The sequence below is a fragment of the Taeniopygia guttata genome, chromosome 12, assembly GCF_048771995.1.
Source record: "Taeniopygia guttata chromosome 12, bTaeGut7.mat, whole genome shotgun sequence".
NCBI lineage: Eukaryota > Metazoa > Chordata > Aves > Passeriformes > Estrildidae > Taeniopygia > Taeniopygia guttata.
This window is the reverse complement of record NC_133037.1, coordinates 16,679,296-16,697,368: the sequence shown is the minus strand read 5'-3', so window position 1 is coordinate 16,697,368 and position 18,073 is coordinate 16,679,296.

The following is an 18,073-nucleotide window of genomic DNA, read 5'->3' as shown; positions in this document are numbered from 1 at the left end:
AGCACTTTGCTCTGGAACTAAACTTGTGACTGGTAATTATTTAAACTCCATCCATGTGCTTCCAAATTTTTCCCCCAAACAATATCTTAATTAGATTTCATTGTAGGGAAAAAATAATAATCTGATAATCAAATTGGTCCTGTTTCACTCAGAATAGCATCACCAACATTCCTGCATAATGTTTGTAAACCAAATTGATATAGAAATAGCTGTCAATTTGCAGGAATTATACATAGGAAATCTGTAAATGAGGGCTTTTCTATAAAAGGTTTTATAGGCCTGAGTCTGGGATTCCTCTATTATATTTGAGTAGCTATAAAAGATCATAACATTCTGTAGTTGTGAATGCAACAGATTTTACAGAAAATCTGTTTTAGCAATGTCTCAGGGAGTTTTTCAAATAAAGACATTGGCACTGCTCTGTGCTTCTTTGCCCATAAAACCAAATTCTTTTACTGCCACACTACAGCCTTCATCCTAAACTTCTACTTCTGTTTAAAGACCCTCTCAGAAATCAGGACTTGTGTCTCCTCCCTTGGGTTGTGGATGTGATGCTTGTTTGCCAGTCATGGGTCTGAAAAAATGTCCATGAAGAGGGATCTGGAGGCCTCCAGTTTGCATATTTGCCTAACGTTCATCTCCACACCATAACGTCTGAGCTCTCACATCTCTAACAGATTTATCTTCCCACCACTTCCGAGATAACATGAAGTGCAATTCCCACGTTACAGTTAGGAAACTGAGATGTGGGGTACCTAACGCAATTTTCCTAACATCAAACATTGGTAGCAGAGGAGGGGCTGTACAAAGGTCCTGCAGTTCTGAGGAGGTGCACCTCATATTCCAGATTGTCTTCCCCCTTCTGCATTTGGCTGGAATGAAAATGATTGAAAGAAAAGCAACAGAAAAAATTGAGTTAGACAAATAAATTTTCCCTACAAAGTACTGGTTTTTTAATGGGGGGAAGTAAAAGATGGTATGCTTCACAAAATTCCAAAAATTTCAACTGATATCTTTCTTAAGAATTTCAGTCATTGATTGTGTGTGTGAATTTTGGAAGGAAACACACACACAGACATACACAGAAGTCCTTCTTTTGGAACAAGAGCTAAAACTATAAAAGCAACAAAATGTGGAAAGCAGGCCTGCAGCAGTGTGGGTTGATATTCTGTCTTTAAATCATTCTGGCACTTGTTTTTTTCCCCTCGAGGTAGAACTGGTAAGCATCAAGGCAGAACCGCAGTAGCCCTAAATCAGAACATCCCTCTGTTCCTGGGTTTACAAAGCAGACTCTTTGCATTCCCAAACAGAGGTCTTGGTGGTTCTCTATAGTGCTACAAAGACAGTTTCTGCACAGCTGTTTCCTATGTACAAGCCAACTTGCTTTCTTTCTCACCATGCATATTTTAGTACCAGTGACACATTCTAACATGGCCATGGCTGCCTTTTATGGCCACATGCAGGTGGCCCCTAAACATCCAGTGTTTGAATGATCTAAATCCATTGTGCTGCTTATTCTGTAGAAGTCAAAGCAGTATAATCCTCCTGATATTGTGATATAAATTAAACTTTGTGAATTAGTTTGTGGTTTAAGATACTTTTTTTCTTATTCTTTTTTTTTCCTCTGCAGGTGTATCCTCACCCTCTGCATCCTCCATCCAATTACTCATTTTTCTTTCTCTTTTCTCACCTCCATCCAATTAATTGTCTTTCTCTTTTCTCACCTGCCCTATTGAGCTCTTTAGTCCAAGGATGAGATGACAATGCTGTCTTTCCTCAAATCCCCATGATCTTTCCTGCAGTCTCCCTGATTCTACCAAGCCAAATTCTCTCTCCTTTTTCTCTCTCCTCCCCAGTGTTCACTTTCTCCCCTCCTTTCCATTCCTGCATCTGAAGTACTCCCTTAAAGCAAGAGTCTCTGTCCCTTGTGTCATTTTGATCTTCTCAGTGCTACCAATCAGGCTATTCCAAAATGACAGGAAAATATCTCTGGCCTGTAAATCCCAGTTAGTGTTGGAGCAAAAGCAGGCAGCTGCAGCAAACACTGAAAAATCAAAAAGAAATCGAGGAGCAAGCTAAAGGATGGTGAATCATAGTATGTGCAGCTACAACATATTGCCATGATGTTCCATGTTAATATTCCAAGGAGAATACTGAAAACCGGTCCGATCACCTCCGAAGCACACCTTGAAATGTGGGCTAAGCAGGGAACCCACAAAGAGGTGCTTCCCTGAAGATGCGTTCTCTGAAGAAGATGCTGGACATTATTACAGCTGGAGGAGATGCACTGCACATGTCTCTAAGGCAATTCTATGCATCTCCCAAGGTTAATTCTTCCATAGGCTGTGGGTGGCTGTGACATTTTTCCAGAAGACAGGCATCTGCCACAGCTCCTGGAATTACGGCCAAGGTAGCTCTTGATTCATGTATGCCCATAGGCTTAATGTAGCAAGTGCTTGGCAGGACAGAAGTGCCAAGTGTAGCAAAAAGGGTAGTGAGAACAGTGGTGGATCAAGCCTTCCCCCTGTGTCCTGGGCAAGGGGGCATAAAAGAAAAAAAAAAAAGATAAATCCAAACACAGATTATCAACACACAGTGGTGAATGTATTCTGCATCAACACACAGTGGTGAATGCATATTCTGCATGCAGCTACTTTTCTTGCCCCCTAAACACATTCCACCTTTTGCTTGGTGTCACCCCATCACTGAAAGCAAAGCATCCAAGAGATATTCACTGAAGAACAAGCATAGCAGCATAGCCCAATCAAATCTTCCCTCTCCAGTGCTCCTGCCACCCACAGCCAGCCACAACATGGTCTATGCAACAAACTGACAGGAGAGCCTGCATGCTGGACACAGGCAAAATTAAGCAATGATCCTGGCAATATAAGGAAAGGTCATGGATGTGGAAAAATTTGAAATAAAAAATAAGCATTCAGGTGAGAATAGACTTACTATTTTCCTTAGACTGCTAATTATTTTCTTTCTTTGCCAAAAAGTCTCTGGCTAGATTCATAGTTTAGTGAAAGCTGTAGGGTTTTCTGTACTGGTAGCAATCTTTTTTGCAGAATCCAGACCATTTTCCTATGCCGTGTGCCAGATCATTCCTGCCTGGGGTTCAGGGAAGCAGAGTGGAGTGTTCAGTGTGACTGAGATATTTTTGCCTTCAAACCTGCCTGAGCTCCCTTTGTCTTGTACTGCAATGGAGGGGAGAAAGAGGGGATTTGAAAAAGAGCAAGGATCTCAATTTCCATTCCATCCTTGATCCTTTAGAGAAGGAACTGGAAGAAACACTCTGGGTAGGTGAAAAATAAGAGTAGGCTCTGGAAGTGCTCTTTTAGGAAGAATGGGTGTAGCAGTTCTGCTGTGATTATGTTCTCTACACTAGGCTATGAGAGATAATAGGTCTAATGGTTAAGCTAGGAATATCAGGAGACTTTATTTCTAGCCCTAATTATATAAGAAATTATCTGTCTTTCCTTAGGCAAATCCCTTGGTTACATAGTGCCACAATTTTCCAGTCACAGTAAAATGTTTAGACACCTTCAAAGCACTGAGATGCACAGATTAAAAACATTACTGTCATCACATGCATGATTCGCAAATGGAAGTTCACGTATGTGAAACTTCCGGGCAAAGTTGATGGCTGAAGTTTGCAAAGCTTTATTATATCCTGAATTGCCTCTTTATTAGTTCAACTACAATATCTGGGAACACTCTATTTTATAAGCCCCATGATACTTTGTGTTGGTATTGGCTTACAGTTTCTCAAGTCTATCAAAGTTTGTAAGTATGTTTATCACAAAATGAAAATCAATAAGGAGGGCTTTTTTCAAAAAATGGCAGTATTATATGCTTAGATAGAAGGGCAGGAATCCTGTGCTTCTGAACTGCTTTTAAAACTACCTGACAATGAGGTCTCATCTTTGGCACAGAAATTGAGCTGTTCCACAGGTACCTTGTTTGGGCTACATGCAGTGTGAATCTGTTCCCCCAATCAACCCTCACCCCAGGTCTGTTTGCTGACTGTGGCTACCACCGTAGTGTTGCAAAGAAAAGAGGTATCCAGATATTAACATGATTCAAAGGCCTGGGAGACTGCAAGAGAGAAAAAGGGTATTTTCCGAATCAGTTCCCCATGAAATCACTGGAACTAGCGTTGTCCTGGGGGATAATAGAATGGATCATTAGGTGCCTTAAAAAGTTCACATTGGATTTTGAAGCTACCCTGCAAGATGAAAAATCAGTAGTTTACGCAAATAAATAAAAGTCAGTGAATCCTCTTTAAGCTATTGAACACAGGGGCAAAAGGGTTGTAAGAAGAAAGTGATTCCAGTCTTCACAAATGATATGCTTTAAAACTCCCCCCTTCCATCTCAAATCCTTTTTTCTCTTCCCTGGTGATTTAATCACATGAGGTACTGTAAATCAAATTGCTTCCTTTTCTCTTCAAGTATGAGTTAGCTCTTAATTAGGCTATTGGGCAAAAATGAAATGCATCCTATTAATAGCTTGGGATATCCTTTGTGCTAATGTAAAGGTTAAAACCTAACTTTGCAATGTTTCTGGAGTGGGATTTTGCTCTTGCAGACAGATGAGTTACCTATTGCTGAATTCACTGGAATTCATTCTGATTTACATACTCACAAAGAGTAATTTGGCCCATGGTATTTAATTTTTCTGTTTCAAGATTCTGTTCAGATAGAAGAAGATATATGGGATTGAATGCCAAGGTGAGCAATCATTTGGGCTCAATTATTTTAATTCTGTGCTTCCCATGTGTACATCAGAGTGTATAATCTAACATCTATATCCAGGTGAGTCTCAAACCTGACAGAAGGATGCAGTCTACATATGGAGATAATTAGACATCGTCCTGTGATACTGCTCCATCTGATAAACAGGCATTGCTCAGCCATGTCATGAATTAATGTCACCATTCCAGCACCAGGTGATGTGATGACACTACACGGTGCTGTGATGGCATCTCCTTACAAGAAGAACCTTCCCTGCTCCTTCACTCAGGTCACCAGTCAGAGGAGCAGAGCTTGCTGCAGCTTCCAGCTGACATCAGGCTGTGTTGGCTGCCTTGGCCGTGCAGGGTCTTGGATGAGACCCCTGGCATATGTCTAAGGCAGATGTGGAACTGATGGGAGCTGACTGGATCTGACAAAGCCAGTATCTGAGTGGAACTTGTCCCAGGCTGGTCTGGGATAATAGGAATTTATGTCTTCATTTAACAGTTGATGAAATAAATACACAGAGTTATGGTCAGTATCTGGAAATAAAAGCTAAGAATACTGGTTCCTCTAGACAATGCTGACTAATATTTACTACCCAGCTTATTCTTTACTAGGAGATATTTACCAAGATTCATGCAAGTCTCAGTTATGAAAACTTCTTCCCAGTCAGAATTTTTCATAGAATGACTGAAGATATCTAAGGGAAAGGTGTAAACTTTGCAGATTTCTTTCACAACACAGATTTGGATTGCTTAGTCTTCTGTATCCTGTTTCAAATCAATCACTGCAGTTCAGGTTAACTCTTTGCAATGAAAAGTAAAGCCCTGCCTGAGATAATGTACTACTACAAACTCCCAACAGAGCAAAGTACACCTATCATTTATGCTCAGAAATAGGTCCTTTTCCATTGCTTGCTGTTTTTCATGTGAGCAGTGTAAAGCAAAATGGAAATGATTCCTGCACTAGCTAGTGTGACTCGGCTTATAACATCAAACAGGATCTCAGAGAACAAAACATTAGTTTCATGCTAGCTACAGTAAACAACATTAGGCTGCCTGAGAGCTGTAGTCAGGTCCCAGGCAAAACAGGGTCTTTGCTAAACAACATCAACACAGTAACTAAAATGTGAATAACTAAATCATACACTGTGCAAGCTGAACTACCAAATGAAAGTAAAGCGCTGAATTATTTGAATGCTCTTCAAACCTAATTTAAATTTCACCCACTACTGAGACCTCCATTTACTGGCATCATAACTAATAATGGGAATGCTGCTGAAACGTCAGTTTCAGCAAGAAGCCCATTAAGAGAATGAGGAAAAAAAAAAAAAAGAGACATCATACAAGAAAACCAGCCATTTACAACATGGCATATAAGCTCCTTGCATAGAAATACAAAATAGCTGGAAATAAAACCCAGGCAGTAAACTGTCCTTTTCCCAACACATTCAGCAATCACATTCATCCAGAGCTTCACACAGGAAGCTCTGAATATAAGTATTATACAGCAGATGCTGCACTGGCATTAAAGTTCACTTTTGGGGGAACTGGATGATTCAAAGGCTAGTAGAAAACCTGTACGCCTTTAAGATATACTGGTCTGAAACCAGACCAGGTTAATTTTGCTGTGAAAGTCAATTCCATCTGAGAGGATATTTTAGCCAGCTGGAAATGAACTGGAGGTCTGCTACATCCCAGTCTCATCTGGCAGCTCTACAGAGATACTGATTTATCAGAGACACTGATCTGTTCCTAAATCTTACCCAGATTTGTGACTTGTATAAGTATGGAGTGGGTTAGAAAGCAGACATTCTTGTTCAATGCTGTGCATGCATGCTCTTACTCCAAATTAAACATTATGGAGACTAACGAAACCCCTGCATGTCTGAGTTGTGTGCACATTCCTATTCTCTGCCCCTAGCTGCAAGATAAAAATGCCTGCAGAAGCCACCAACAAGAGAAAAGCTGGTGCCACAGACTCAAATGGCACATGGGTGTTTGCACATGCCCTCCTAGACAGAGAATGTTTTTTCTTTTGCTCTCAATGGCCAAGTTTTCTCAATCATTGAACCAAAGTGAATAGGAAAGTTTGCACACAAGGCTAAGATTAGGCTTCACAACATCATGGCTGGACATTTATATAAATATGTTTTCTTCTTTTCTTGAGCTGTTCTAGTTCCTGCCAACAAGGATCCCAAGCCCCAGAGAGAACCAGAACACTTTAAACACTGACAACTGTGTGAACTCAGGGTTTTCAAGGATTCCATCTCACCTTTTCCCATTTTAACCCACATCAATCATTTTCTAGCCCATTCCCCTCACATATGTCATGATTTTTGAAGTAATTGCCTAGCAGGTTCTTTGAATAGCAGTATTATTGATATAAATATCACAAAACCCATTGTTCCTTTGCATGCAGCCTTGCTCTTAGTCACTGGGGAACTGGGAAACTGTGCTGAGGGTTTTGGCAAGTGACCTGCCCCTGTAAGAACCTGGTGGCCGCAAGAACAACCTTCTCATTGCTCATCTCTGTTCAAGACACGAGGACCTTCTTGTGCAGCTTGAGCAGCTAAAAAGTCCAACTTTTGAAAGGAGATTTTTATCAGCAGCTTTCAAATGCCTAAACAGATAGAAATGTCATCCACATTCATTTTATCAGTTCTCTTACTGACCTCACCATAGGGAGCAATTAGGTTCGTTTGGTCTGGGCTGTTTTATGTACTGTTGTCTTGATTCTGTTTTATTTATAAATCTTGCTATTTCAGCCTGTTCCATCAAACTGTCTTTTATAATAGGCTGCACAGGGCTCAGCTCTCAACTCACAGGAGTGGAAGTCAGGAATGTTTGTATTCAGTGAATGCTGCCACCCTGGTTTGAAACCACGGTCCTATTGATTAGTCAGTCCTCATAATTTTGTCAAACATTGAAACTAAACTAAATGTGTGATTCCTACATGGTTGGTAAATTTTGGTTTTGATTTTTTTTTTTAAGCTGGTTTCACATGAGATATCTTCTAACATTAAAAAGTTGCAAGTAACAAAACTTTATACTCACACGGGCTGGTCTGGTGCTTCTCATCTACTGTGCCCCTAAAAATATGCCACATTTCACACAATGTGCTTATTAGCACAGTTAGGAGCCATGAGAAAGAACTAGCAGAAGTCATGTTAAAAGGCCTGATGACATAAAAAATTCTGGTGTCACTCAAAAAATGGAAATATTCTATTGTAGATGGCACAAAGAGACTGGGCTTACACCCATTACTGATACTGCAGGAAGGAAGAATTTTTAATCAGCATCCAGCAAATTGGGAGCACCTTTACCCCACTGGAATGCAAATTATTTGAACCTGGTAATTTATTAGGTCCACATTTTTTAAACATAGTCAGCATGAAACTGATTTCTCAGCTTGTAAACTCATCAGGGCAAGGACAGCCTGCAGAGCTGAGTTCAGGGCATCCTGATCCCAACTGGTGTTACTGAGCAACAACAATGAAAAGCCAATGACACGTTCATCCACTGTGCATGCTTGTAGCTTATTTGTTTAGTCAGCATCACCATCCTCCTTAAGACAACTTTACTCAGTTTCTGCCTCTCAGACATTGATCTTTCTTGCACCAATAAACTTCCCACAGATTCCCTCCAATGGGGCTATGACATCTTTCTGCATATTCTCCGTTACAGGGTTTTTCTCGATTGACTGTACTTGCACAATTCTACATTTGTGAGTGGCTGACAAGAGCAGGTTACACTCTGCTCTGCTGCAGCTGTGTGAGCAGCAATGCTGGAGATGAGTGAGGAGATTAAAGCTGGGCATGGATGCTCATTCAGAAAAAAAACAAAGACACGAAGAAAGCATTGTTGCTCTGGATGCGCCTTGGCAGGCTGAGGTTAAGTGCAAAACTCATATTGGGGTTCTCTCCAGGGACATGAAGACATCGCACTCCAGAGCTCTGTGAATGTACACAGCCCACAGACAGCAGTTGGCCTCTGTCTGCAAATTAGCTCAGACCAATCAATTTCCTTCTCTCCTACTTCCCTGACAAAACTCTGCTCAAAGAGTAATTAACAGTTGTCATTACTGCTCACTCTCTCTTGAAGTGTTGGAAAATTATCTGTTCTTTGGCAATTATTGTATTAGTTTGTCAAGGGCTTCCTACAGGAACATGGCCTGCATGGAGACAGCCCTCTGGGAACTGAATATGAGCAAGGCTTGGCAGGAAGCAGGGAGACCTTTAATGCTTGCATCCTGAGATTTAAAAGTCTGAAGAAAACAAATGTGTGCATTTGTAAGGCACATGGAGGAATGACATGAGAAAGTTCTTAGCTAGAGGGCCACTTTCATGTCACTCTTCTGGGCCATCTCTCTTGGCAGGGTTAAAAATGGCTACAGTGATGGATAAATATATTTTGCTTTGGGATTCAAACCTCTCTGATTTTACTGCCTTCATAGGGGAATACTGCCATGACAAAATTTGCCTTAAACCTGTGAGATGAGTGCTTAAAACACTTCCACAGGCATGCAGAGATCACTATGTTCTGACCACTTGATAAATTGTGAAGGGAAGTTTGATGTGCCAAAACCCTCACAGTCTTTTTGGTAGATGTTAGATACGAAAACTTACATCTCTTTATCACTTCACTGACATGGACCTCAAGAGGTTTGCTTTACACACCAACAGTAGTGGCAATTTTTGTTATATTTATTGAGGTATATAGAGACTCAGGGAAAAATAGAACTTCATTGTCTTCAGGGTTCCCATGCAGTCATGTGAACTGGTTACTTTCATAATCCAGAAAGCAAACCTGAAGCAATGTGGATTTGTCATTTTTAACCCAAGCTGGTGAAATTCAGAGCTCTAACATTATTTGAATAACTAGGCTTCATTATATTACTTGATTTAGCTTCTTGATATGCATCTAGGAAATATAAATAATATGCAATCTCACTGCTGTAAAAACTCAAGGAGGTTCCAGTTGTAAAGTCACTGACATTGCTGAGTCTTGAAAAGTAAAACTGGAAGAGAACTTGGGAGATCAATCTAGCATATTCCTTTAGCCCAAAGCAGGAATAGTCATGTCTAAGCCTAATCCTCTCCAGTCACTAGCTCTAACTGAGACTTTTTAAATGATGGCTCAGAGTAGTTTTGGACAGCAGTTTTCTTATGTAAAAGAATCCAGTATTTATAATCAGCTATGGCATACATAATATCTGCTATAAAATGTTGTCAATAGCATCCACACTGCCCAGCTACTAATGTTCTGATCTAATCTTAGACTATACTTTTATTCCTTCAGTATTTATTAGAGTTTATTTTCTGAGCAAATGTGCTCTTCTTTTATTCTACTTGGCATTGAAGGAGTGTTAGTCTGCTACTTCTGTGTGCATTCCTGGCACTGTGAAGGAGACTGCTCCTTTTTCTAGTGAGAACCAACCTGAATGTGCTTCAATGCCTGCCCCAATGCTCTGCCCACAGGCTGACTGCTTCAATTAAATCTCAAGCAGTAACTTGAAACAAAAAGAAGTAGGCAAATGCTGGACAGCAGAATGAGAGACTGCAATACTAAAGGCCAGTATAAGTTCTGCTAAATATGTAAAATGAGTTATTTAAATAAGAGGGATTTCCTTTCTCAGAGATGAGTAAAAATACCTGCATGTTTCTGTTCACTCTCACCAGATCCATCTGCAAACAATTTAATGAAAACTGCATCTCAACGGGTTTGTATGACATACATTGTTGTCCAATCTGCAGCAATCAGAAATCATATCTAAATTATCTGCTATCCTAACTGATATTTTCTACAGAGAACTAAGGAAAGCACACAGATCAGGTCCTTGTGCAGCTGAGTTGGTCTCTCCATTTTTATATAAGCAGAACATGTGCAATTTATGTTATTTATACCCATTCGGTGAACTATCCAAAGTGTATTGCCCACATTTTTACTGAGTATGAAACTGCTCATGACTTCAGTAAAAAAATAACCTGCCAAACAAAACCAGAGTATCACTGCCCTGGTAGATTATACTCTTCTACTGACAGAAATAATTTGATTCAATCCTTGTTCTTGCATTCCTAAGAAAAAGAGGCGTCAGAGTGTATGGGAATCTGGCCCAGTGGTTAAAACATTCATTTTAGAGACATACAAAAACTAGAATCTCTGCTTTCCTTGGCTGTTATCTTCTCTGTGATTCTTCTTTTCCCTGGAATGGTTCAGCTCTGTCCTATTTTTTGTCTGGTCACCACGGCTCTAATGTAGTAGTCCTAAAAAAAGCAACACAGTAGGTACAGAGACTGCAGGCTCATCTTTGCTCAGCAGTGCAATAGTTTCTTGGAAGCCAGCAGAGGTGCAAAATATAACTAACTACCTTTCCTATCAAAATCAGCAGGAGAAGCCAAAGCTAGAGTGTCATCCCACTTAACACAGATGAGTCCTGGTGCAACACCCTCCTGCAGCAGTGTGATCAGCACTGCTGTCTCTGCCTCAGAACACTGAAGAAGCTGAGGACATTGACACCGAGTGATCAGTCCAGGATGCAACGAGAGTGTATCAGACCCGGATTAGAGAGTTCCCAGAATCTGGTCTTTTGGTCAGACCACATCTTGTTCTTTGTGTCCTTTGACCACATAACAATAAGGCAAAAAATAACTCTCTAAAATCACAGTACAGTAGGCACAGAGAAATTAGAAGCATTATCTGGAAGAAAACAAGTAGTGTATGCCTGTTCAACAGGAAAGGGCCCAGAATATGGTTCTTTTGAGGGGTTTGGATAGGACTGCACAAGGATGGCATCCAATCAGCTTGCATCATGCTGTGATTTATTTTTGTCTTTGTTTGTTTTTTCCCCTACAGCATTTGCCTCCTATTCAATCCATCTTTTATTTCCTTATCATCAGATTAAATTTTTCATTTAATGTCCCCTAATCTTTAGATCTAATTCTTCTGAAAGAATATATTTATGGCTAAATAAAATATTAATATGTATTACTGGTAGCAGTGCCCACCATTATGGTTGCTCAGCTCTGTCTCACATATGACACTATGAATGGGAATCCTTTGTCATTTTCGGGAAAAAATACAGTAAGGTAATAGAAGTGACCAAAATTATAGTGAGGAGTTACAAAGGCATAAAGAGGGTGGGAGGAAGAGTCCCAGAACTAGCAGGGAGAACAGAGGGAAGAAGTCAGATTATGGGCCAAGCAGATGGCATAAGATGAGGTTTGTAGGCTCTAAAGAAGGCTCTGAAAGAAAGCACAGGGTGACTATAAACTGAAAGGAAAGGAGATGGAAATTTGGAAGAGTGAGTTGGAATTTATGAAATTTTGTTTGTTGATGGAATGAGTAGAAAAAAAAGAGATCAGGAGAAAATCTTGGGGGTGGAGAGTGAAAGCTCAGGAAGATAAACAACTGACCGAGAGCAAGGGAACTACAGTACAGACTTGAAACTGAGACCACCCCTCCTGCATCATCTATTACTAGCTAGGATTAAAAAACTTCCTGACAGTGTGCATCTGGTTATTTCTTTATTCTGCATCCTTTAATGTCAGGATCTCATTGACATATAGCAGTATAACACTGTATACTGTTAGCTGAAGTGCTAGAAATCTGTGCTGCCGATCTGAACAAAGCAACATTAAACCCTTGATACAAGAACTGCTACAAGCCTTGCTACAACTGTGGATCTAAACATCAAAATCTTGCTGACTGAGGAAAACCATCTCTTTGCTCTAATGAAGAGAATTACACTACAAAAAGTTTTAAAGGCTGTTAATTCTGCAACACCAGTGATCATGAAAATGTGTGTCAGTTAGGTCGCAAAGATTAAAAAAAGAGGAAAAGTTTGTCCAGCAGACTGTGGCTGAGACCTGAACACATGCACATGTCCATAAAAGTAGAGACAGAGGCATGGGTGCTATTCTGAGGTCTGCCAAAATAATGGCATGACCTTGGGCAATCTATTAACCTTTCCACATCTCAACCTCCCAATCTATATAACAGAGTGAGGATGACATATTTTGCACTTGACAGGTTTGTAGATCACTAAGACCTATGAGATACACCCAAGGGTAGCTCACATTCACTGGCTGGTCTTGCATCTCTTGGTGGCAGAGCTGCTGTTGCCATTTTATGCACCACCTAATGCAGTCAGAATTATGGTCAGAAGTAATCTCCTGTGGTCCATTAATACACACCCTGGCATCCCTCAATACAGCAGTCAAGAACTAATCTGCCTCCAGTCTCGACTAATTGGAAAAGGTTTTTTTCCTCTCTGTTATGTGGATTTCCAAAGTTAAATCTTGAGTGATAGACAGTGCTGTCACAGCAGCATTAAGTGTTTAGAGAGTGATTATTCTTGAAAGACTTCCATTTTTCAAACTTGTGCTTTCAGAAAAAGCTGTGGAAATAAATGAGAACACCAAGGGCTAAACAACACTTTGAGCTTTACAACAATGATCTCCAGAAAGGAGATGCAATAGCCCAAAGCCTTGCCTATTGCATTTACAATTACAAGAATCTGCAGGTTTCCTCATACCACTGTAGGCATTTAGGGGCTTGCATCATGTGAAATCCTATTCATAACAGTCAATGTGCTCCTGAGAAGAATCACTCTCAAAATGTCAATATACTTCTTTGTAACATTTCTATTTAATAAAAAAAGAGACAGCTTCAATTAGAGAGGAATGTTCCATATAAATTAGATTATTTTAAAAGTTCCAGCAATATTAAAAGATATTTGCAGTAAATGAACACTTGACACTTCAGCAACATTTGCAACCTTTTAGGTTTTGTTTTTTGGGGTTTTTATTGTGTGTGGGTTTTTTTTTTTTTTTTTTTTTTTTTTTTTAAATACCTGGTCACTTATTCTATATGAGTCAAACCCACACTCATAATTTCTCGCTGCAGCTAACAGAAACTATGCCTGATGAGAAGATGAATAAGAAATATTCAGTATTTATGATCCCACTGCCATCAGTCAGCTGTGCGGATGTTTAAACTTGCCCCACAGTCTGTACATTGTTGATCCCCAGGTCAGTTTAAGTGGCAGTGACTCCACACAAGAGCAGAGAAGGGCTCAATTTAGAACAACAATTTACCTCACTGTCTTGCCAGAGGAAATCAGCACATTGTGCCCTGGTGATGCACAGACAGCCCAGGCTCCAAGAACTGAATGACCAGCCCAGGTAAGATGAACCATGCTACCAGTTTGGAGATGAAATCCCAAACCTTGCTGTCAGCAGAGGAAGAAAAGCAGATTCTTTCCTAGCAGCTTCCTCTCCTCTTCCATTCTCCTGTCTTCCAGTCAGTACCAGGACATGAACATTTCCTTTCCTCTTGTTCCCTAAAGGAATATTTAACTTGCATTTTAGCAAAAAGCTTTTATTATTAATATTATTATTACATACAGATTTATCAGTGAAACTCTTCAGGGAGAAAGCTTTTGTCATCCGTGAAAGTGCAGCACAAAGAAACCTGCCCTTATCTTACTAATTACTCCAGTGTCTCCCCAAATCCTATCAAGCTGCTTGTTATTAATCAGTTAGAACAGTGTTGCCTGTATGGCAATATAATATATGCCAGGATGAGATCTGTTTACAGAACTGCAGCTTTGGCACTGAGTGGGGAGGTGCTGATGCCAAGAGAAGCAGGCTTACTACAGTCTATCAGCCAGATCAGGGGCCAGCAGACGCCTGAGATTTCAGGTGTTGGATCTGGAGGGCTGTGGATGTCATGGCCACATCTACCTCTCCCACATTGTCCCTAAAATAACACCATATTTTGAACAGAAGAAAAGGCTTTGGGACAGATGTGGGTATAAGTCTCTTGGAGGTATCAAACACATGGTGCACACTTGATGTCACAAGAAAAGAAAGAGGTTCTTCTTCCTGTACCCTGACTTCATGTCTGTATCCCAGCATGCAGAAAAACTGAGAAAATCTGATCACCAAATTGTTTTACTGTCACCGCTCTGAAGTATCTCCATGACAATATATGGATAATGTAAGGGGCAAAAGTTATTCTGTCAGTCCTAGTCAACTAGCATCTTCTCTGCCAGTGGCATGGCTTCCCTTCTCAAAGGAGTGTGAGCAAGCTCCTCTCAGATGGGTTAGTGCCAGGGTCTTGACTTAACTCTTCAAAAAAATTCCTGCTTAAGGCAAATGAGAATTTTGCTCTGACAAAAGCTGGTCCAATGAAAACAGAGAGCAAAGCAAAACTGCAGCATTCCTCTGAAAGTCAAGTGTCTACTAAGGAAAAAGCTGCACACATTGATGAAGAAAGTTGAACCATAAAGTTTTGATACAAAGTGATTGTGATTTTTTTTTTTTTTTTTTTTTTTTTGCCAAGCATAAAAATAACAGTCTAAACCAGAACTGCTTTCTTAGGGTGGAGGTGAGGAGATAGATAAGAAACAAGAGAAGTATTATGTGATCTTTCTCTTGAGACATCCTTCTACTTTGTGGCAATCAGCAGCTCTGAACGAAGATGCAGCTGAACCCATTCCTCTTTCCACAGGAATGTCAAAAACACTTTTTAACTGTGGCAGGTCAAGTTTCATAGCCAAGCTGAAAAACAGCAAATTATTATTATTGCTCTTTACAGGCCATGAAACTGAGACACACAGAGAGATGAAAGAACTTGCCTACAATCTATTAGGGGCAACACTGAGGAGGGAATCCAGGAAACCTTGTGGCTCATCATCTGTTTTGTGCATCATTTCATTTTTTTTCCCCAAAAGGCAGTGCAGTGTTAGAGGTACACTCTACTTAATGAATACATTTCAAGCTATAGCCCACAGTAATCTCACCACAGTCTTTGGCCTTATTTTCTTCAATGATCAACATTATCTCTTTCATTTTACACATTACTCCTTTCCCATTTTAGGTTCAGTATTTCCAATCTAAAAAGATACTGATTTTCCAAGAGAAAAAAATATAAGTAATTCTGCTGACTTCAAATACAAGCTGGTCTGAGTCTATTTCAATGAAGGAAGAATATTGGCTAGCTATATAGAGTTATCCTCTATTCAAGGTGTGCTGTGGGATCTTATATATCCATCTGGACAGGACATGGAGAGAGCAGGTGGGACTTCAGTTAAGCATTTATTCTAGCAGCAGCATTCAGGGAGGCAGTGAGCCTCTGAGTCCAAGCCCCAGCCCTAGCTTACTAAAACCTAAGCTGACCTTCTAGCCAAGGAGCAAAAGTACTGTTGAGTCAGCTGTATAACAATGCAGAGGGAGATGGCAATGGCTCATAAATCTGTTTTGTATTTTAGCATGCCATTAAACTGCTCATAATTAGGACAAAGCACAGGATGAAACCCTAGGCAGGCAGTGATGCTGCCCTTATTACCTGTGGATTGATTCTTCTTTCGCTCACACTGGCGTTACATCCGTGATTTGCTGGTGTTCCTCCGGTTTCCTTTGCTGCAGTGAGGGTATGAATCTGGCCCAGAGCTCTAATATCCATTCTAATTTAATTTGTGTCTCTGTCTCCACATGGGAATTTTCATCTAGACACAGCCCCCTCTGGGCCCTGTGCTATTTCCAAATATAGGACCCTTTCCCATTTGTACTGGATTGGCTGGGAAACCCACCTACCTCTATTCATTCACATGACTTGCATTATATTTTAAGGTTAGATTGAAGATCTTTCCTCTGCCCACAGTCAATTTTAGGTACACTGTATGTTTTATTATTTTGTGTAGTTTTCTTGCACATAAATAAATATATAATGAAGCTAAGCACTTTTATACTTGCTAAGGCATTGTGAAGACATTAAGTCTTCTAGGCCTCTGGAGGTGAGTAAAATAGAGAACATTACTTGCTTCTCTATCTAGGTCTACCCAGTGCATTCCATAGACACATAGGTGCACATTGCATTTTACAAACAGACAAAATGAGGCTGAGAGATTAAAGAGCAAACTGTATTAGGATAAGGAAGGATATGACCCAGAGAAATCTGCATGCACTTCTTGCAGCTGAAAAGTGCAGAGAACACACGCCCCTGTGTACCACAAAACTGAGCTCTCAGCATCCAACTTTGGATACAAATTAGATGCAGAGCCAAGGCCAATGGATTTATGATCCATGATGATCACTTCCTAATTTTACCCCATGAGGGATATGCCTTCAGAAGGCAGACAGCTCAGAAGATTTATGGAGATGATTGCTTTTCTTTGGGGCCTGTGCCAAGTGTTCTGGTGTGTGAGGCTAGAGATGGAGATGTAGTGATTTGCCCAAGGTAAAGCAACAAAATAGGCCAAGGAACTGAATTCCAGAGGCGCTCCAAGTGCAATTCTGCAGGGCAGCACTATTGCAGTGGTGTTCTTTTCTTCTACTGATAGACTGATTCACCTCATGTATGGCCCTAAAACCCTAGAAACAAAAAACCTCTGAAATGAACCATTCCCCTACTCCAGCACCCCCAGCTGTCAGAGAACAACATCATTCCAGGAGTAAGTACCTTGGAATATCTAAGGAACAAACCTGTGGGGGAGGAGGAAACAAAGTGCCATGGCATAACCTCGGGTGAGCATTTGTTACCAAACCCCTTTGTGCCCTGCCAGAGAACATGGCCTTACTAGAGCCTGAAGCTTACTGTTGTTAATTCTAGAGAACCAAGCTCAGTCCCTGTTGTGTTGGCCAGGATGGAGGCCAATCACAACACGAGCCAAATCCTTTTAATATGTTGCATATCATTGCAGTAATCCAAGACAAATCTCAGAAAAGAATGTGACTTTTGCAAGAGTATTTTTGTCACTGTGAAAATTAGAAACCACCAAAGAAACAGCAAAATTATCTTAGCAGCATTGAAGTTGCCTGTCAGCCTTGGAGTGAGAATCCCTGAGCAGGAGTCTGAGGAGTCCACAGTATCCACGTGGATTCCAATGAATGCTGCAGATCCTGCTGATTTTTCCACACGAAGGCAGAGAACTACAACTATACCACTTAGCACCAACACAGTTTACTTTTCTGTTCCAGGACATCAACTCCATTTGTTGTGAAAACCTTACACACGTGTGCACATACCACAGCTTATTTATAGCTCTGACTTCCAAGGTCTAATGGCACATGCTGAAAATGTCTACAAGCTTTTCATTTTGCTACCATCAAGTTTAGAAATACACTGTCTTAAAACATGAAAGCTGAGGTTCAAATTACTCCAGATTACACCAATTAAAGAAAAACATTACATATTTCCAGGCATAATAAAATGCAGTTTGGTGATAAGAAGAAGTCCCTGCACTAAGGGCAGAACAACTGGAAGGTGGCCTAGTGGGAAAAAAACTGGGAGTGCTGGTTGACAGCAGCTGAAGATGAGCCTAGGTGTGCC